The following is a 21,667-nucleotide window of genomic DNA, read 5'->3' on the forward strand; positions in this document are numbered from 1 at the left end:
TTTATGAAACAGTTGAATAGTCTGGTGAGGGCACCACAGAAACACCCAGGAAGAAATTAATAATTTTGTATTCACTGCAGGGTTTGGATGGTGTGCAGTAAATAATGCATTGGGCTACATATAGAAGGAGGAGAATAACAAGAAATATTTAACACTTATCCATTCACTGAAAGAGACCTGAGTCCTGGGGAAAAATAGTATGTGATCATAGACATATGCATTATCATACAGCCTTTAATTACAAGGGGTCTGGATTAAGGTTACATGGGCAAAGTGCTTGACTTTGCAACCTTAGCCTTCTTTTAATGTAGTTTATTTTTGATGTAATTTCCTAATTAAAAAACAAACTCCATCACATGGAACCAAGTTGAGTACAAGCTTGGATCATCAGCAGGTATAGAGCCTTTCAAGCCGCAACACTTACCTCTAGCACTAAAAACTAAAGATGTCGCTGGCAGCAGTAGTAGGCTGTTATCCTCTGTGTGGACTAGAGATGGTGTGGATGAGACACACACTTAACAAACAGCTGTGAAACCCAGTGTTTAGACCCTTCTGCTCCTACCATGACTGTTCCCCTCTGCTGTAATCCAGCCCCCTCTCCTCCACCCCCACCCCCATCAGCTCCTGGCTCCTCAAGCCCTCGCCCTCCATTTCGCACCCCTTGCATTCTTTGTGGCTGCTTTCTCCTCCTCATTGCCTGGCCATCAACTGAGAGAGCAATGAGAACACAGGGGAGTGTCTCCCTACTCTCGGTTCCTGTGCGCATTGCCACAGTGGCACCTGGCAGGCAGGAGGAGCCATTTCAGGAAAAGTACTACCTGGTCTGGCAGGAGTGGGTTGGGGCATGCTCAATACAAGTGAAATCTTCCGATAATGTAGCTGCCAAATTCTTCACTTAGCATGTACGAATTGAGATTTTTGAGGGATTTATAATCTGGTCATATTTGGGTGAATTTTTCAAATATGGCAAAAGGCAAATGCTGATACCAACGTGACCCTCCCCTGCCAAAATTCAAGTCCCTGCTCCAAAACTTAGAGGCACTTCAGAGTTTCCAAATGCAAATGTTTTAAGAATTTAACATGGACCAAAAAAATCCTTATTTTTCCCCTGCTCTTGTTCTCAGATATGTCTGAGCCTTTTTAGCTGAAAAGCTTGCCAAAAAAGTCCAGCCTGAGGCAGACACCTGGCATGGAACATTCCAGTCCAATCAGTTAATGTCTGGCAAAGCTATATGCAACTGAACAGGGTCATATAATGGGAAGTGTTGGGGAATCATAACCACAGGCAACAATACCAACTTTGCCTATAATAAAACTGTTTAACCTTATAACTGTTCTTTTGTCTCTTTTAACCAGAATCTGATGTAACAGAATTCCAGCTCTTATAACATTCTTTAGAATGTTAAGATAGGAAATCCTTTATTCCTCCACATAGTGTTGTCTTCAATTTCAATACAGGGGTGATTAGCAAAAGTCTTCCAACATTATGGAAGAGTTTGCCAGCATCTAAATTGTTGCTGAAACAAATGATTATCTAGTCACCTTTCATAATGTACTGTGCCGCAGACTAAAATAATCAAGTGCCTGATGCAACCATGTAAAAGTCTCCCCGTCTGGTAACTGAAATTAGATTTCCTGTTTGGGTAAAGATAGATGAAGAGTTTGGTTCTTCTCCTAGCATTAAATCCTTGGTCAAGTGAGACTTATCGTTATGAGAGGAACCTGGTTATTTGAATTGCTTTGCCCCTCCCATTTTGGTGAAGGGCATAACAATAGGCTACTCAGGGCAATGTTGCAAGCCATTCCCCTCCCTCTCTTCATGCTGGGCTACCATTTTCCCCTTTATAACGCCATCTCTCCCTTTGCCACCTAAACTCACATCCACTGATGTCAATGGGAGTAGGATTGGCCCTTAGCAGTTTGTTAAAGCTGGTCACAATTTTCCAAGTTCGGGTTTTTTTTAAATGAATAAAAATTGACCTTTTTAAAAGTGAAGTTTCATAAAAAATTTTAATTTTTTTTTAAAAAAGCATCGAAGTTCAGTTTGTTTAACAAAAACTGGGTTTTCATGAAAAATAAATCCATAATGTTTTCAATTGTATTTGATTAGATTTGGGGTAGTTGGAATTAGGGAAATGATTTGGAAAAAGGAGTTAAATGAAAAGCTGAAATTTAGATATTTTGAGGATTGGGAGACAGAAATGGGGTTTCATTTTTTGACCAGCTCTTCTACTTCTCAAAAAGAAAAGGAGTACTTGTGACTAACAAATTTATTTGAGCATAAGCTTTCGTGAGCTACAGCTCACTTCATCGGATGCTACTTCTATAATTCATTCTAGCAGCTAGCATTCTCCACATAATGGCACTGGCAGTCCCTAAATCTAGTTTCCTCTCCATGCCCTATGGGGGCAGTGTTCCCAGTGTTGTTCACTTTCACGCCCATGTAGCAATGCATTGACCTGACTGAGGAACTGATCCTCCGCTTTTGTTGCATTTACTTTCTCTTCTCAGAACACAAACTGCTATGCTTTGGGGGGCCAATCTGTTGTAACTACTGAATTTAGCTCCCTCTGCAGACATATTTAAAGACTTCTATTTTTGTAAATGGCACTTCATGCTAATGAAGCTGATCTACCTCCAGTTTTCAACAGCATTATTGTACTAATACATGGATAAACAGCCCTATGCTGCCTTAATCTGGAAGTGATGGCAACTCTTCCTAACTTCAGTCCAACCTAAAAAATAAGTCAACAAGGAGATATCAGAAGGACCCCAACTCCACTGCAAAACTTCTCAATTTTAAAGGAAACCGGATTAGGCCCAACATTGTGCTTAAACGTAAGATGTACTCAAAAGCCACAAAATGTTACTGAAAGATTTTCTCAGGATAGTCAATTGCTGTCAGTAGCGTATGATTTCTGTGTGGTTTGGATATTGCAGATATTCAGCAGAATTTATCCAATCATTCTATTACACACTTTGTAGACGTAGCCAAAGACAGCACACTGGCCCACAGTTCGGACTACACGGGTGCAAATACCAAAAAGTGCTGCACTGCAACTCCCCCATGCAGACACTGCAAGCATGAACTAAAAGGTTCCTAGTTTGCACTAAATGTAGTCCTGTCTGAAGAGAACTATGTTAACACAAACTAGGAACCTTTTAGTTCTAGCCCACAGCATCTGGATGGGGGAGTTACAGCGCAGCACTTTGGGAAGCACTGCTATTCCCACGCTTGTAGTCCAAACAGTGAAGTAGTGTAGATAAGCCTAGATGGAGTGGGTGATCCTTCAGGCCTTTTGATCTGGTTATGTAGGCTATCTCCTTGCCAATGCAAGATTGTTCCATATAGTGCTTCATCCAATTCAGTTTTAAGTGTGACTAACAATAGGGTTCCCATTTCCCTTTGCTTAACTTCATTTCATGATTCCTCAGTGTACCCCATGCAGCTCCTTTGTGTTTACACCCTTCAGATGCACATAAAATAACTGCAACCCTCCTCCCTATTAAATTTCTCAAGGCCCTCTGGCACTTCTCTATCATCTTGCTCAGTGTTGCCAGACAAACACCATCAAAGGGGTTTATCCTAACCATGACATTTTGATTCACACATTCCCACATGAGCGTGCACATACACACACCCTCCCTGGATGCAGGAGCTCTGCTTTATTTTTATTTAAACCAGTCCTTAGTCTATCATTAGTATTCACCATGATGTTCTCAGGCAATCCCTCATTTTCAGCTACAGTGCCTAGTTACATTCTTGCATGGTGGCATTACCCTAGTTATGAGAATACTTAGCATGTGTATAGCTCTTTTATGTTCAAAGCACATTACACACATTATCTAATTAATTCTCACAACAGTCCCATTTTACAGATGGGAAAACAGACACAGAGGGCCAGAGACTTGTCTATGGAAACAGAGATAATGAATTGGTTTCAGAGCTAGGATAAGAACTCAGAAGGTTCCAGCACATGGTCCCATGCTCAGTTCATTGGACCATGCCTCTTTGAACTCAGATAGCCTATGCATAAGCAAGGTGCCCTGGATGAACTTGATCCAACTCCCATTGAAGTCCCTGGGATTATTTCCATTGGATTCCCCAGGGAGTTGATCAATCCCTTCTAGACTGTGCTGAGGCTATGCCTCAGGCAGAGAGGCATATTTAAGCAATCATGACCAAAGGAGATGGCATGCTGTCAGGTGATAAGCAGCTGGGTTAAGGACCCTCACTTACACCAGTGCCCCATCAGTTTGGTTATTAACTGCCTGGAAACACCATCGGCATTAGTCATTAAAAACCATAAGCGTGTATAAGAAAATGAAACATACATTGTGCAAAACAAAATTAGCCCTGCAGAAAGTAGATTGTGAGCATGGCCTTTTTTGTGTGTTAAGAGCTGAACTCTAAGTTACCAGGGATACAGTGTTCTGCTTACAGTAGTGGCCTTTTCCTAGCAGATGACAATCAGTATGGTAGCTGCTTGAAAGACAGGACTTCAGTCAACTTTTCCCTCAAGTTCATTATTAAAATGCATAAGGCACATCATTCCATGCTTTTATAATTCCAATAGTGAGGAGGAAAAGAAGGTTAGTTCAGTGATTAGGGCACTAGCCTGAGACTCAGAAAAACTGGATTCAATTCACAGCTGCATCCCAGGCTTCCTGTGTGTCTTCGGGCAAGTCACAGTGTCTCTATGCCTCAGTTTTCCATCTCTAAAATGGGGATAATAGCACTGCTCTGCTCATAGCGATGTTGTGAGGAAAAATGCATTGGAGATTGTGGGGCATTCAGGGAGATAATAATGGGGCCATGTAAGTACTTTAGATAGAGCAATGGGGATAATAGAATCTAAATATGAAAGAGACGTGTTAGGCCACCATGCATTTGAAAAGGGGAAGAGTTGAGGGATTGTAAAAGTGGGGAGTAGCTGGAGCTTTGAGATTTTGACTTACCTGGCTTTCTGGTAGCGAGTTATGTCAAGCACAACAGCATAATTTAGGATGTATTTTTTTAAAAGTTATCAATAGATGCCCTGGCTTTAGTATTTCGCTAAATCTAAACATCTGTCATTGAAGGGTTTTTCCCCATTGGACATTTGCTAATGGTTTTTCCAGACTTATCTTAAATATGTCAAGAAATGGGGCTTCTTCCACTGATTTTGAGACACCATATTGGACAATTGCCAGAAGTGCCTATCCTAGACTCTTCACTGAGTGTCCTGACATTGCTACCACACATCCAGCAAAAGCTTCCTTTGGGGGTCTTCATTGGCCAGATTTCTCCTTGGCCCCCCAACCTATTTTGTGAAGCCTAATCAACGGCTTGAATCATAAGGATTTTGCCTTATGTGTGGTGATTTGTCACCCACTTAAAATGAGTCAACAGTGCTTCCTGGGAAGAGCAGCCTGGGCCCGGCCTGCTCAGTAACTGGAGGAGAGGAGCAGTTTTTCATCTGTTTGGTGGCTGTAGCCTCAGATATCACAGCAGCGAGCAAATGAAAAGCAGGGCTTTGCATACCCCATAATAAGCATGAAAAAAGAGAGGGAACAGATTCCTGAAAATCAGACGAATCAGTTTAGGGGAGAGCAGTTGCTATTACAATGGCCATGGACAGAGACTCTCAGAGAGGGGGAGTGGTTATATCCCATATTCATCAAAAACATCCATCAGTATTGATTTCACCTCGAGATTACTACACATTAACATAACTTTTCTAGCACTGACATAACTAGATCAAGGCACAACTCAGAAAACTTAATCAAGTACAACAGTGAGGCATCTGTCTACCCTCTGGGCATGTTCCCACTACTTACCAAAGCCAATTTTGCCTTTGGCACGACATCTTTCTCCCAGGACAGTAACTATGACAACAGAATTTTATGTAGTGTGAAGGAAAGAGCCCTTTTATAAGCCTGCAGATTGTTAGCCCTGAATTACAGATCAGCACAACACACTTGGCTATCCTTTAAAGTTATCAGGTACCTCAATATTAAATTTTTTTAAAACATAGTATCTTTCATGCAAAGCGTTTCAAATGTTTTACAGTGAGGGGTAAAATGAGAACACCTTAGAGGGCTGAATTCAGGAGTCTTGTGCAGACTGCAACGGTAAATGAAGCAGAAAAAGGAACTGGAATAATGTCATTCAAAATCCTAATATAGCAATGAGCCTCAACAAGCTTAATATTAGCATGTTACTCGGGTGCATTCAGCTTAGTGAGTTCAGGCCCCCAAGTAGCACATTACTGGCTTCCTAACTCAAGCCCTTGTGTGTCTTACTACTATAAAGAGTGTGGCTCATATAGAGTTTTCAGCTATGAAAAATAGCCCCTAATGGAAAGAGAAGATTCTAGAACCAAGGCCACAACCCTGAAATATATTCAGAATAGGATGGAAGAGATGTTCACTTATTCCTTCCTCTCTCCTCCCCCCACCCATCTTCTAATTATCCCTTCCTAGTCCCCAGAAGCTTAGCTGCCCTTTCTGCAGGGGATTATGCCCCAGCACCCATTTTGTACTACATCTGTGATATTGATCAGTTCTCACTTTAAGGCCCAATTCTGCTCCCATTCAAGTCAACAGCCAAACTTCCAGCCCTCTACTGTGTCTGTACAATTGGGCCCTTTGGGAGTTTATTGTTTGTTTTTAACTCCCAACCTGTCCTTTTAGCCCCTTTTAAACATGATTGTAAAAGTCATCACCTTATTCTCCAGCCTCTCCCTCTTTCCCTCCCTGCCCTGACCCAGACAGTGTCTTTGTTTTTGTACCCCCACTACCCAAACCCTCATCCATCTCTTTAGCTTAAGGAGGTCACAGCGATGTACCAACCAATCAGATTGTATACTGCTATGCCCTGATCCTGCAAAAAGTTATACATGTGATTGACTGTGACAGACCTGGTGGAGCTCCCCAAGCTGGATGCTGTATTGGAACCCAACCCATTAGATCCTGCATCATGCATGCCTCTAAGCCCACTGAGTCTGAGCAGTACCCAGGCACTGGCTCTGGCCTCTCAGGGGCCAGATTTCCTGTCTAGCACCCCTTCTCAGAAGTGGTACAGCTGTCCTGGGCCCCAAGACCAAAGCTGAACCCCCTTTCCCAAGTCTGAGTCCCCAGTAGCTTAAACGCAGCCTTTCCCAGAGCTCCACCTTCATCGGTACTCCAGGTTACAATTTAACTGTTCGGGGGGGGGGGGGGAGGAGAACACATGGCAATTACATCAAGGAACTCAGAGGCTTTGCAGAGTAACTTATTAAAATACACACAACTTTATTCCAAGAGAAAGAACAGGGAGAGACTTACAGATCCACACAAAAATAACAGAACCTATATGCAAAACCCTCCCATTACTGTCCTCACTACTGCAAGAGCCCACTGGGTTTCACTCAGTACTTTTCAAGATTCCAAGAACCTCCTCTTCTCCTGCCCTGCCGCTGCAACAAGCTTCCCTTAGTTTGTTCAGCCCAGGCAGTCAGCAGGTTCCCCTGGCTCAGAGAACAGTCCCTTTGTGTTCCCTAAACCTCCCAGAGTCTGTTTCTAAAAGCCAGTTCTAACACCTTGATTCTTTGTTCCGTCTTTTCTTCTGGGGAATTTCCACTGCTTTCATCTCTCTACCTGCAAAAAAAACCTGTGAAGAAGAGCCATTTTCCTTCAGCTTGGCCAATCTGCCTTGCCAATGAATTGCAAATAATAAACAAAGTCATTCCAGGTTAACAACTTCTTTGATTTGGACCTACTTCTGTCGGTGAGAGAGACAAGCTTTCGAGCTTTCACAGAAGAAGAGCTCTGTGTAAGCTCGAAAGCTTGTCTTTCTCACCAAACAGGAGTTGGTCCAATGAGAGATATTACCTCACCCACCTGATCATTCTAATATCCTGGGACCGACATAGCTACAACAACACTGCATATAACAACTTCTTTGATTGCCCTGTTGCTGCTTCCAGACAGGGTGTGAGATACGTGACAGGGTCCTTATCACCAAATGGCTGACTCAGTACACACTGAAGCTTACACGGAGTTCCTAAAGTCATAAGTTGTAAATAGACTGTTCCCCCAAACAGTCACAGTTATACATGAATAGACCCATTGAGTTAGATTGGATTATACATATGTTTCAAGTTAAGTGTACAGGTGACAAATCTTTGCAAAAAATTCAGGGCTCTAAATTGTAAGATCCTTGGGGTAGAGACTAGGTCTTTATTCTCTCAGTAAAGTGCCATGCAAACTTACAGCATGATATAGAAATAATAAATTAGGACAACCAGTGCCCACAGCCATAGTCAGATAATGCAGTCTCATCATGAGTCAGCCTCTCGTGCATGAGACAAGTATGAGACTGGATAGGTCTGCGTGAATTTTTGTTTTGTTCAATATCTTCATAAATGATCTGGAGGATGGTGTGGATTGCACTCTCAGCAAATTTGCGGATGATACTAAACTGGGAGGAGTGGTAGATACGCTGGAGGGGAGGGATAGGATACAGAAGGACCTAGACAAATTGGAGGATTGGGCCAAAAGAAATCTGATGAGGTTCAATAAGGATAAGTGCAGGGTCCTGCACTTAGGACGGAAGAACCCAATGCACAGCTACAGACTAGGGACTGAATGGCTAGGCAGCAGTTCTGCGGAAAAGGACCTAGGGGTGACAGTGGACGAGAAGCTGGATATGAGTCAGCAGTGTGCCCTTGTTGCCAAGAAGGCCAATGGCATTTTGGGATGTATAAGTAGGGGCATAGCGAGCAGATCGAGGGACGTGATCGTTCCCCTCTATTCGACATTGGTGAGGCCTCATCTGGAGTACTGTGTCCAGTTTTGGGCCCCACACTTCAAGAAGGATGTGGATAAATTGGAGAGAGTCCAGCGAAGGGCAACAAAAATGATTAGGGGACTGGAACACATGACTTATGAGGAAAGGCTGAGGGAGCTGGGATTGTTTAGCCTGCAGAAGAGAAGAATGAGGGGGGATTTGATAGCTGCTTTCAACTACCTGAAAGGGGGTTCCAAAGAGGATGGCTCTAGACTGTTCTCAATGGTAGCAGATGACAGAACGAGGAGTAATGGTCTCAAGTTGTAGTGGGGGAGATTTAGATTGGATATTAGGAAAAACTTTTTCACTAAGAGGGTGGTGAAACACTGGAATGCATTACCTAGGGAGGTGGTTGAATCTCCTTCCTTAGAGGTTTTTAAGGTCAGGCTTGACAAAGCCCTGGCTGGGATGATTTAACTGGGAATTGGTCCTGCTTCGAGTAGGGGGTTGGACTAGATAACCTTCTGGGGTCCCTTCCAACCCTGATATTCTATGATTCTATGAATGAGAAAAGCTGCAGCCAGGACTATGCAAATAAGAGCATAGTCCATTTCGGGGTGCATACACCAGGGATTAGATGCTGCTCCCACCTCCCACCTCTGAGACTGGTTCCCACCTCTGAATGTTACTGTTTAATTTGGGCTAAAATATTTCCCTGGAAGAACAGTAAACCTATGGAATAATTTACCAAGTAAAAAGCCATTGAAGCAGATAGCACAAGTGATGGAATTTAAAAGACAACTAGACATTCTGAGAGACACACAAAGCAACTTGAAGCAACAAATCAGAGCCGGGGTTCAGCACTGAGGGCAAATGGCCTTTTTCCATCCAAACCCTTGAGTCTTTAGGTCCGTATTGCTGCAGTCTTTATAGACGTTTTGCAGTTCTCAGATAACTGAAGGAGGTTTGTGCTTTTAAGATACTGAAGCCTCGGATTGTAGTTGTGCTACTAAAATGTCAAATTTGAGTCAAAATTTAGTTTTGTAAAAAATACTTTTGAAAGTCTAGTGTCTTTTTTTAAGTAACCATTCTCGTGTAACAAAATCATTGCATTTTGCTGAGAAGGTCCATAAAAAGCAACCGATAGTGAGATACTGCTGGGCTAAAGCATGAAAATCTGAAAAAAAATGGGGTTGATAATAAATTAAATAATAATAATACAGTGCAGTCAGAGAAAAGTCCCATTGACTGAGTAGGGACTGAAGGATTGACTAGAAATAGGCTATGGTGAACACAAATATAATGTTGGCTTGTGTATTATTAGTGTCCAAGTCAAGGCGGGAAAAAATAAATAAGTGAAAAACATCCTAAATTAACGTAACTTTTAAAAATCCAATTATTACAGCTGAAATAACTAAGGCTTTTGTTTTATATAAGCCCCATCTCTGCTTAATATTTCCTGTTAACAATAGGCCATGATTGGCTCCAAATGCTGCTTGATACAGCTTCCTTCTATTCAACCGCCATTGTAATTGGTATGCAAGAAATCCTTGCTTGCATCTTTAATGACTTAAGACTTGCCCTTCTTTTAATTTTTTCTCTACTCCACCTATTGTTATTGGCTTTTAATCCCACCTTTGTACCAGTATAGAAGTCAAGGGCATGCTTTAACTGGGTGAGAGATAGTTCAGTGGTTTGAGCATTGGCCTGCTAAACCCAGGGTTGCAAGTTCAATCCTTGAAGGGGCCATCTAGGGCAAAAATTGGGGATTGGCCCTGCTTTAAGCAGGGGGTTGGACTAGATGACCTCCTGAGGTCCCTTCTAACCCTGATATTCTATGATTTTCCTCTCACATGTTGTAACTATTGATATTGGTGTAGTTCAGAGGTCAGCAACCTATGGCACGCGTGCCAAAGGCGGCATGCGAGATGATTTTGAGTGGCACTCATGCTGCCTGGGTCCCGGCCACTGGTCCTGGGGACTCTGCTGCCGGCCTGAGGTCCTACTGCCGGCCCCCTGCCACACGGGTCCCATCTACCAGCCCCCACTCAGCCTGCTGCCGGCCCCGGGTCCCAGCTGCTGGCCTGGGGCTCTGCAGCCACCCCCAGCTGTGGCCCACTGGCCCCAGCCTGGGGCAGTGAGGGGTGCAGACAGGGGCAAGGAGGGGAGCAGCTCGGCACCCCCACCTTAAAAATTGCTCCAGCACCACTGTACTGGGATATTTTTAAGTCCTGATTTGCTGCTTACATCACTATCATGTCACATGGAACAGCACATTGCATTTGACATTGTGTGTGCCATCTGTCACGATTTTTTTGCCCACTGTAAGTTGAGGGAATGTCAGCGCCTAAGAAAGCAAAGTTAGCTGTCCATTCATTTCACTTCAGAGCAACATTGGTAGCTAAAAGAAAAGGAGTACTTGTGGCACCTTAGAGACTAACCAATTTATTTGAGCATAAGCTTTCCTGAGCTACAGCTCACTTCATTGGATGCATACTGGGGAAACTGCAGAAGACATTATATACACAGAGACCATGAAACAATACCTCCTCCCACCCCACTCTCCTGCTGGTAATAGCTTATCTAAAGTGATCACTCTCCTTACAATGTGTATGATAATCAAGTTGGGCCATTTCCAGCACAAATCCAGGTTTTCTCACCCTCCACCCCCCCACACACAAACTCACTCTCCTGCTGGTAATAACCCATCCAAAGTGACCACTCTCTTTACAATGTGTATGATAATCAAGGTGGGCCATTTCCACCACAAATCCAGGTTTTCTCACCTCTCCCCCCACCCCTTTTTTTTTTTTCCAAAAACCACACATACAAACTCACTCTCCTGCTGATAATAGCTTATCCAAAGTGACCACTCTCCCTACAATGTGCATGATAATCAAGGTGGGCCATTTCCAGCACAAATCCAGGTTTTCTCACTCCCTCCCCCAAAAACACACACACACAAACTCACTCTCCTGCTGGTAATAGCCCATCCAAAGTGACCACTCTCCTTACAATGTGCATGATAATCAAGGTGGGCCATTTCCAGCATAAATCCAAGTTTAACCAGAACGTCGGGGGGGTGGGGGGAAGGAAAAAACAAGGGGAAATAGGCTACCTGGCATAATGACTACCTGGCATAATGGTTTATGAATGTTATAACATTCATAAACTAGTCCGGTTTATGAATGTTATAACATTCATAAACCAGTCGGAGAACACTTCAATCTCTCGGGTCACGCAATTACAGACATGAAGGTCGCTATCTTAAAACAAAAAAACTTCAAATCCAGACTCCAGCGAGAAACTGCAGAATTGGAATTCATTTACAAATTGGATACTGTTAATTTAGGCTTAAATAGAGACTGGGAGTGGCTAAGTCATTATGCCAGGTAGCCTATTTCCCCTTGTTTTTTCCTTCCCCCCACCCCCCGACGTTCTGGTTAAACTTGGATTTATGCTGGAAATGGCCCACCTTGATTATCATACACATTGTAAGGAGAGTGGTCAGTTTGGATGAGCTATTACCAGCAGGAGAGTGAGTTTGTGTGGTGGGGGTGGGGGGGGGTGAGAAAACTTGGATTTGTGCTGGAAATGGCCCACCTTGATTATCATGCACATTGTAGGGAGAGTGGTCACTTTGGATGGGCTATTACCAGCAGGAGAGTGAGTTTGTGTGTATGGGGGGGTGGAGGGTGAGAAAACCTGGATTTGTGCTGGAAATGGCCCAACTTGATGATCACTTTAGATAAGCTATTACCAGCAGGAGAGTGGGGTGGGAGGAGGTATTGTTTCATGGTCTCTGTGTATATAATGTCTTCTGCAGTTTCCACAGTATGCATCCAATGAAGTGAGCTGTAGCTCACGAAAGCTTATGCTCAAATAAATTGGTTAGTCTCTAAGGTGCCACAAGTACTCCTTTTCTTTTTGTGAATACAGACTAACACGGCTGTTACTCTGAAACCTGTCATTGGTAGCTAAGTCGTTGCAAGGTTTTGGTGCGCTTTGTAAACTGTTTTGATGCAATCAAGGTCTTTTTGTCAGAAAAAGGACAAAACTACCCCAAACTGGATGACAACAAATGGCTATGTAAGCTCATGTTTCTAACTGACATCACCGCTCACCTAAACGAACTCAACCTCCATCTCCAGGGTGTAGGGCAAACCATTCTGGATCTTTATGAAACCTGGAAGGCATTTGTTGTAAAACTAGCAGTTTTTTTCTCAGGATATTCGAACTTCGACTTTCTGCTACTTCCAACACATAAAAGAGCTATCGACACGTTGCACTGTCAGTGTTGATGAGATTGGAATGTACATGCAAGAACTGGAATCAGAATTTTCTGACAGATTTCAAGATTTCCAGCGATTTGGCCCAATGCTTTCTTATCTAATTAAACCTGAAAAGTTCAAAAAAAGTGACTTGGATTTGTCTGTATTTCAGTGGATGGGTGTTGAACATTTCGAAATGCAGCTCATTCAGTTAAAAAGCTCAGAATGGTGGGCATCAAACTTTGGAGATCTGCGGAGTGCACTTAAAGCTACCAAGAGAGATCTTGGGGCCTCTATTCTGACTTGCTGGACGTCCCTGCCAGTGAAATTTTAACTGTTTGAAGAAAATTGCGTTTGCAATGCTTTCAGCATTTGGATCCACCTACCTGCGTGAACAGGTATTTTCACACATGAAATCTGTCCTCTGTGCCTCTTGGAACCGGTTAACAACTGATCACTCAGAAGCCTGTGTGCAGCTTAAAGTATCCAAATACGTGCCAGACATTGGAAAACTCAACAAGGAAAAGCAAGGGCAAGGATCACACTAAACTGATAAGATCTACATTTTAATTTAATTTTAAATGAAGCTTCTTAAACATCTTATTTACTTTACATACAATAGTTTAGTTATATATTATAGAGAGAGACCTTCTAAAAACGTTAAAATGTATTACTGGCACACAAAACCTTAAATTAGAGTGAATAAATGAAGACTTGGCACACCACTTCTGAAAGGTTGCCGACCCCTGGTGTAGTTTCTCCTGACGTGCATCACCAGAAATGGAGGGGGGGAGGGGGAATAAACTCAGGCCCACAGAATACAGTTCTATGAATGCATTATACCTGGCTCTCAAGCGAGACATTTTAAATGGAGGATGCTACACAAAAATAGTCTGTATTACGTAGTAGTCTGGACACTGTGTTCCTGCTTCAGAAATGTATCCTGGAAATCCCAGAAATATTCCAAAATAATCACCTTTGATCAACACATGTGTACCGCCTAGGCTGGTCTCTGGCATGCACTAATGTACACAACATTGTGATCTAACCTGAGTACTCAGACTGGAGCAACATGCACATGCTAACCTTACAGTCATGCTGCACTGACAAATTTCTGTTTTTCAGAGAAATGGGATACCCACCTGCTTAGTTTTGAGCAATGAAATACACAGCTAAAATATTGATGTACTAGTGCAGAGTTTAAAGTAGAACTTTTGGGTGCTCTTCTCCTGCTTGCATGAGGGCAAAACATCTCCAGGTTTGAGGTGGATGTTTGCTGGCTAAAGTGTATAGCATGTACACTGCAGACGGCAGTACACAAAGGTCACCTTCCCAGAACCTCTTCCCTGGCATATTTGCTAGTACTGTGATTACTGTTAAGTTCTAATGAATATAGAGTATTGCCAGCCGTATATCTTTTGACAAAGTAGTCTTTCATCCTATCTGAGAGCTGGCATAAGAAGGTGCCGTTTATGTCCAAACTTGTCCAGAGCCTTTGAATTTACATACAACTTGAAAGATTGCACCTCCAGCAGCACAGAAATCCCGTGCACCAGGCTGCAGCAATGGCTCACTACAGCTTACCTACATCATTTGTCTGCAGCACATGCATTAAGTAGATCTGGCTAACTTCGGCTATGTCTACATTGCAATGTAATTCCAGGGTTTGAACTCAGACTCAAGCCTAACCACCCTTCTGTCTACACAAAAATCATGCTCAGCCAGGGTCCAGGACTGCACAAAGGTGGAGAGTCCCACAATCCCAAGGGCTGACTTTCTTTGTCCTCAGGATAGTCAAGTTTGGTGGACAGTCAAGTTTTCCCACACTGTACCATGAACAAAGGGCAAGAGCAGCCACATTTTGGGAGGGTGCTAAGAAGTCTGGGACATCGGTGATTGGACTCAGTCCCACATAATGCAGTGTAGATGCTGGACCCTCAGGTTGGGGGTTTAACAGTTCCTAACTTGGGTGACAAATGAATGTAGACACAAACCCTAGGTTAACAAACCCAGGGTCTGCTAACTCGAGTTCTATTAATCCTGGGTTTACACTACAGTGTAGACATTCTGTTAGTGATTCAGGATGAGCATTCCATCCAAGATGCTACAGCTACAGAAAATGCTATTAAAGAACATAGTCTGAGCATGTTACAGTATTTTGAATCTAGGTACGATTGTTGGGGAAACACATTCTTAAAATACACTTCTTTACCTTAGTCACAGCACCTAGAACTTTTCAGGTAATTTGTTTCTCCCCATTGTGACGGATTTGGTCACAGAGACCCCCTTGGGACTGTCACCTGATGTGCTGAAATTACCTCTGAGCCCATTTTCCCTGCCAGCTTGGGACTTCCAGAACCCTGTCTTGTTGAGCCAGACACGCTAGCCTGGTGCAACACAGACCCAGGGTCTGGGCCATGCCCCCAAAGCTGCAGACTAAACTGAAAAAAGCTCAGCAGGTTACCTGTCTCCAGCACCCAGACACCCAGTTCCCAATGGGATCCAAACCCCAAATAAATCCATTTTACTCTGTATAAAGCTTATACAAGGTAAATTCATAAATTGTTTGCCCTCTATATCACCGATAGAGAGATATGAACAGCTGTTTGCTCCCCCAGGTATTAATCACTCACTCTGGGTTTATTAATAAACAAAAGTGATTTTATTAAGTATAAAAAGTAGGATTTAAGTGGTTTCAAATAACAACAGCCAGGACAAGTAAGTCACAAAGCAAAATAAAACAAAAACACGCAAGTCTAAGCCTAATACATTAAGAAACTGATTACAGGTAATATCTCACCCTCAGAGATGTTCCAGTAAGCTTCTTTCACAGACTAGACACCTTCCTAGTCTGGGCCCAATCCTTTCCCCTGGTACAGTCTTTGTTAGTTCCAGCAGACATCTCAGGTGGTAAGCAGGGGTTTTCTCATGACTGGCAGCCCTTTTTGTTCTGCTCCACTCCCCTTTATAGCTTTGGCACAAGATGGGAATCTTTTGTCTGGGCTTGTCCCCACCCCAGCCTCATCAATGGAAAAGTACAAGGATTAAGATACAAATGCACAAAGCCTTGGAAACAAGCAGGGAGAACTGGAGGTCCTGGTGATGTCAAGGAACTATGACGTGATCGGAATAACAGAGACTTGGTGGGATAACTCATATGACTGGAGTACTGTCATGGATGGTTATAAACTGTTCAGGAAGGACAGGCAGGGCAGAAAAGGTGGGGGAGTAGCACTGTATGTAAGGGAGCAGTATGACTGCTCAGAGCTCCGGTACGAAACTGCAGAAAAACCTGAGTGTCTCTGAATTAAGTTTAGAAGTGTGTGCAACAAGAGTGATGTAGTGGTGGGAGTCTGCTATAGACCACCGGACCAGGGGGATGAGGTGGATGAGGCTTTCTTCCGGCAGCTCACGGAAGCTACTAGATCGCATGCCCTGATTCTCATGGGTGACTTTAATTTTCCTGATATCTGCTGGGAGAGCAATACAGCGGTGCATAGACAATCCAGGAAGTTTTTGGAAAGCGTAGGGGACAATTTCCTGGCGCAAGTGCTAGAGGAGCCAACTAGGGGGGGTGCTTTTCTTGACCTGCTGCTCACAAACCGGGTAGAATTAGTGGGGGAAGCAAAAGTGGATGGGAATCTGGGAGGCAGTGACCATGAGTTGGTTGAGTTCAGGATCCTGACGCAGGGAACAAAGGTAAGCAGCAGGATACGGACCCTGGACTTCAGGAAAGCAGACTTCGACTCCCTCAGGGAACGGATGGCCAGGATCCCCTGGGGGACTAACTTGAAGGGGAAAGGAGTCCAGGAGAGCTGGCTGTATTTCAAGGAATCCCTGTTGAGGTTACAGGGACAAACCATCCCGATGAGTCGAAAGAATAGTAAATATGGCAGGCGACCAACTTGGCTTAATGGTGAAATCCTAGCGGATCTTAAACATAAAAAAGAAGCTTACAAGAAGTGGAAGGTTGGACATATGACCAGGGAAGAGTATAAAAATATTGCTCGGGCATGTAGGAATGTTATCAGGAGGGCCAAATCGCACCTGGAGCTGCAGCTAGCCAGAGATGTCAAGAGTAACAAGAAGGGTTTCTTCAGGTATGTTGGCAACAAGAAGAAAGCCAAGGAATGTGTGGGCCCCTTACTGAATGAGGGAGGCAACCTAGTGACAGAGGATGTGGAAAAAGCTAATGTACTCAATGCTTTTTTTGCCTCTGTTTTCACTAACAAGGTCAGCTCCCAGACTGCTGCGCTGGGCATCACAAAATGCGGAAGAGATGGCCAGCCCTCTGTGGAGATAGAGGCGGTTAGGGACTATTTAGAAAAGCTGGACGTGCACAAGTCCATGGGGCCGGACGAGTTGCATCCGAGAGTGCTGAAGGAATTGGCGGCTGTGATTGCAGAGCCATTGGCCATTATCCTTGAAAACTCGTGGCGAACCGGGGAAGTCCCGGATGACTGGAAAAAGGCTAATGTAGTGCCAATCTTTAAAAAAGGGAAGAAGGAAGATCCTGGGAATTACAGGCCAGTCAGCCTCACCTCAGTCCCTGGAAAAATCATGGAGCAGGTCCTCAAAGAATCAATCCTGAAGCACTTGCATGAGAGGAAAGTGATCAGGAACAGCCAGCATGGATTCACCAAGGGAAGGTCATGCCTGACTAATCTAATCGCCTTTTATGATGAGATTACTGGTTCTGTGGATGAAGGGAAAGCAGTGGATGTATTGTTTCTTGACTTTAGCAAAGCTTTTGACACGGTCTCCCACAGTATTCTTGTCAGCAAGTTAAGGAAGTATGGGCTGGATGAATGCACTATAAGGTGGGTAGAAAGCTGGCTAAATTGTCGGGCTCAACGGGTAGTGATCAATGGCTCCATGTCTAGTTGGCAGCCGGTATCAAGTGGAGTGCCCCAAGGGTCGGTCCTGGGGCCGGTTTTATTCAATATCTTCATAAATGATCTGGAGGATGGTGTGGATTGCACTCTCAGCAAATTTGCGGATGATACTAAACTGGGAGGAGTGGTAGATACGCTGGAGGGGAGGGATAGGATACAGAAGGACCTAGACCAATTGGAAGATTGGGCCAAAAGGAATCTGATGAGGTTCAATAAGGATAAGTGCAGGGTCCTGCACTTAGGACGGAAGAACCCAATGCACAGCTACAGACTAGGGACCGAATGGCTAGGCAGCAGTTCTGCAGAAAAGGACCTAGGGGTGACAGTGGACGAGAAGCTGGATATGAGTCAGCAGTGTGCCCTTGTTGCCAAGAAGGCCAATGGCATTTTGGGATGTATAAGTAGGGGCATAGCGAGCAGATCGAGGGACGTGATCGTTCCCCTCTATTCGACATTGGTGAGGCCTCATCTGGAGTACTGTGTCCAGTTTTGGGCCCCACACTTCAAGAAGGATGTGGATAAATTGGAGAGAGTCCAGCGAAGGGCAACAAAAATGATTAGGGGACTGGAATACATGAGTTATGAGGAGAGGCTGAGGGAGCTGGGATTGTTTAGCCTGCAGAAGAGAAGAATGAGGGGGGATTTGATAGCTGCTTTCAACTACCTGAAAGGGGGTTCCAAAGAGGATGGCTCTAGACTGTTCTCAATGGTAGCAGATGACAGAACGAGGAGTAATGGTCTCAAGTTGCAGTGGGGGAGGTTTAGATTGGATATTAGGAAAAACTTTTTCACTAAGAGGGTGGTGAAACACTGGAATGCGTTACCTAGGGAGGTGGTAGAATCTCCTTCCTTAGAGGTTTTTAAGGTCAGGCTTGACAAAGCCCTGGCTGGGATGATTTAACTGGGAATTGGTCCTGCTTTGAGCAGGGGGTTGGACTAGATGACCTTCTGGGGTCCCTTCCAACCCTGATATTCTATGATTCTATGATTCTATGATTGCCACCCCCATGGTGCTGTGGGGTTAAGGCAGGCTCCCTGCCTGCCCTGGCCCTGCACCGCTCCCAGAAGCAGCCAGCACCATGTCCCTGTGGCCCCTGGAGGAATGAGGGGACAGAGGGCTCCGTGTGCTGCCCTCGCCTGCAGGCACCACCCCTTGCAGTTCCCATTTACCGGGAACGGGGAACTGCCACCAATGAGAGCTTCGGGGGAGGTACCTGCAGGTGAGGGCAGAACACGGAACCCTCTGCCCTCCCCTCCCACAGGGGCCACAGGGACGTGGCGCCAGCGGCTTCTGGGAGCAGCGCAGGGCCAGGGCAGGCAGGCAGCCTGCCTTAGCCCCACTGCACGCCACTGCCACCTCGGAACCGCTCAAGGTAAGCAGTGCCGGGCCGGAGCCTGCACCCCAACCCCCTGCCCTGAGCCCCCGTCACACCCTGCACCCCTCCTGTACCCCAACCCCTAGCCCCCAACCCCCTGCCCTGAGCCCCCTCCTGCACTCTGCACATCTGCCTGTACCCCGACCCCCTGCCCTTAGCCCCTTTCTGCATTTCACACCCCCTCCCACACTGCACTCCCTCCTGCACCCCTAACCCCCTGCCCCAGCCCTACATTCATGGCCCTGCATGCAATTTCCCCACCCAGATTTGGCCCTCAGGCCAAAAAGTTTGCCCACCCCTGAGTTAGAGGGATCTCACAAAACTGGGTGAGTATGCTACAAAATGGCAGATGAAATTCAACATTGATAAGTGCAAAGTAATGCTCACTGGAAAAAGTAATCCCAACTATATATGTACAATGATAGGTTCTAAATTAGCTATTGCCACCCAAAAAAAAGAGATCTTGGAGTCACTGTGGATAGTTTTGAAAACTTCAGTTCACTATGCAGCAGAGGTCAAAAAGGCTAACGGTATGTTAGGAACTATCAGGAAAGGGATAGAAAAGATGACAGAATATCATAATGCCACTATATAAATCCATGGTGCACCCACACCTTGCTTACTGTGACCAGTTCTGGTCACCCCATCTCAAAAAGGATATAGTGAAATGGAAAAGTTTCCAAGAAGGGACAGCAAAGATGATCCAGGGTATGGAGCAGCTCCTATAGGAGGATAGACCAAAAAGATTAGGGTGGTTCATCTTAGAAAAGAGACACTAAAGGAGTATATGGTAGGTCTATAAAAGTGTTATTTACTTTTCCCACAATACAAAGACCAGGGATCACCCAATTAAATTAGTGACCAGCAGGTTTATTACAAACAAGAGGAAGTGTTTTTCACACAACTAACCAGTGGAACTCATTGCCATGGGATGTTATGAAGGTCAAAAATATACCTGGGTTCAAAAGAGACCTAGATAAGTTTATCAATAGCTATTAGCCAAGATGGTCAGGGATGCAACCCCATGCTCCGGGCTGTTCTAAACCACTGACTGCCAGAAGCTGTGAGGGAAAGACCAGGATAGACCACTCCATTCTGTATACTCCCCCGGAAGATCTGGTACAGGCCATTGTCGGAGACAGGATACTGGGCAAAATGGACCACGGTCTGACCCAGTGTGGCAACTCATGTTCTTAAAGGCTGATCTGCAAGGTCAGAAGGGTGGTTTTTGAAGCAATAGAGCTATTTAAGTAGTTTAGGGTCTGTCACTGAAAACAGAGTGCACTGGGGAATGGCATATGGCAACCAAATCGGGGCAGTGCAAATTTACTGTCAGCCACTTTTCATACATGAGCATAACAGATGAACGCAAACTCAGGCTGCATTTTAAACTGACTAAAAAACAGTAGTGTTCAGATATAGCCTTCCTGATCAACTCACTGATTGGGTAAGGGTAATCCAATAAGGCAAGAGGTTTGTAGCTAGAATATTTGCAACAGAATACCTTCTCCTCACTGAAACTGGGTGTTCTAGTGAAACTCATTGTTTAGGATACCACCACCGTCTTTTCACTTAAACCAGATTACCAACAGGACTTTATACCCATCAAATGCAAAGAATGGGCTAGTTCAGATGTCAGTTACATCAGTATGAATTCAGAGTAATTCCACTGCAGGAGTATAGAGTCTATACTGTAAGCAAGAGCTGTGTCTGGCCAATACTTTATCATCAAAGGTAATGCTTGGAACAGGAAAGTGTAATTTAAACAAACATTCGGTGCAAAATTGGAATGAGATGGTAAAGGGAAAAGGAACAAAATCCTACAGTCTTTATTCAATAGTGAGTCAACTCCTGCTGCATTAGTGGGAGCTTTGATTGAATAGGCACTGAGTTTAGGACTGAATCTATAATATTTTGTGCTTATTTTAATGGACTTTACATTCATTACTGATTAACACTAACACCCTATCTTAATAGGGATTATCTTTATTTTCACAGATGGGCAACCTGAGGCATAGAACGATTAAGTTTTAATTTACCTACAGTCATACAGTGAGGTAATTGCAGATCTATCATCAGAGCCAGGCAGTCCTGACAACTTAGTACTCTAGTCCAGCTGTTCTCTAACTCTAAAACCTAGATAAGGCCAGTTGCTGGACATTAAATCTTTTCTGCAGAGCAGAGGGAAGTAAGTGTGTAGATGCAACCATGTTCTTCAAAGGATTGGCATGGAAATGGCTCTAAAAGGGATATTTTATTCAACAGACACAACATGTTTGTGTTCATCTTCTTATTTTGGCATGCTAATCCCTTCAGTCATTCCTCAGGTTTAGTGATATGGCCAGACAGGAAAACTGTCAGAAAACAAGTTGT

This window comes from Lepidochelys olivacea (assembly GCF_965140295.1).
Source record: "Lepidochelys olivacea isolate rLepOli2 genome assembly, chromosome: 8".
Classification (NCBI taxonomy): domain Eukaryota; kingdom Metazoa; phylum Chordata; order Testudines; family Cheloniidae; genus Lepidochelys; species Lepidochelys olivacea.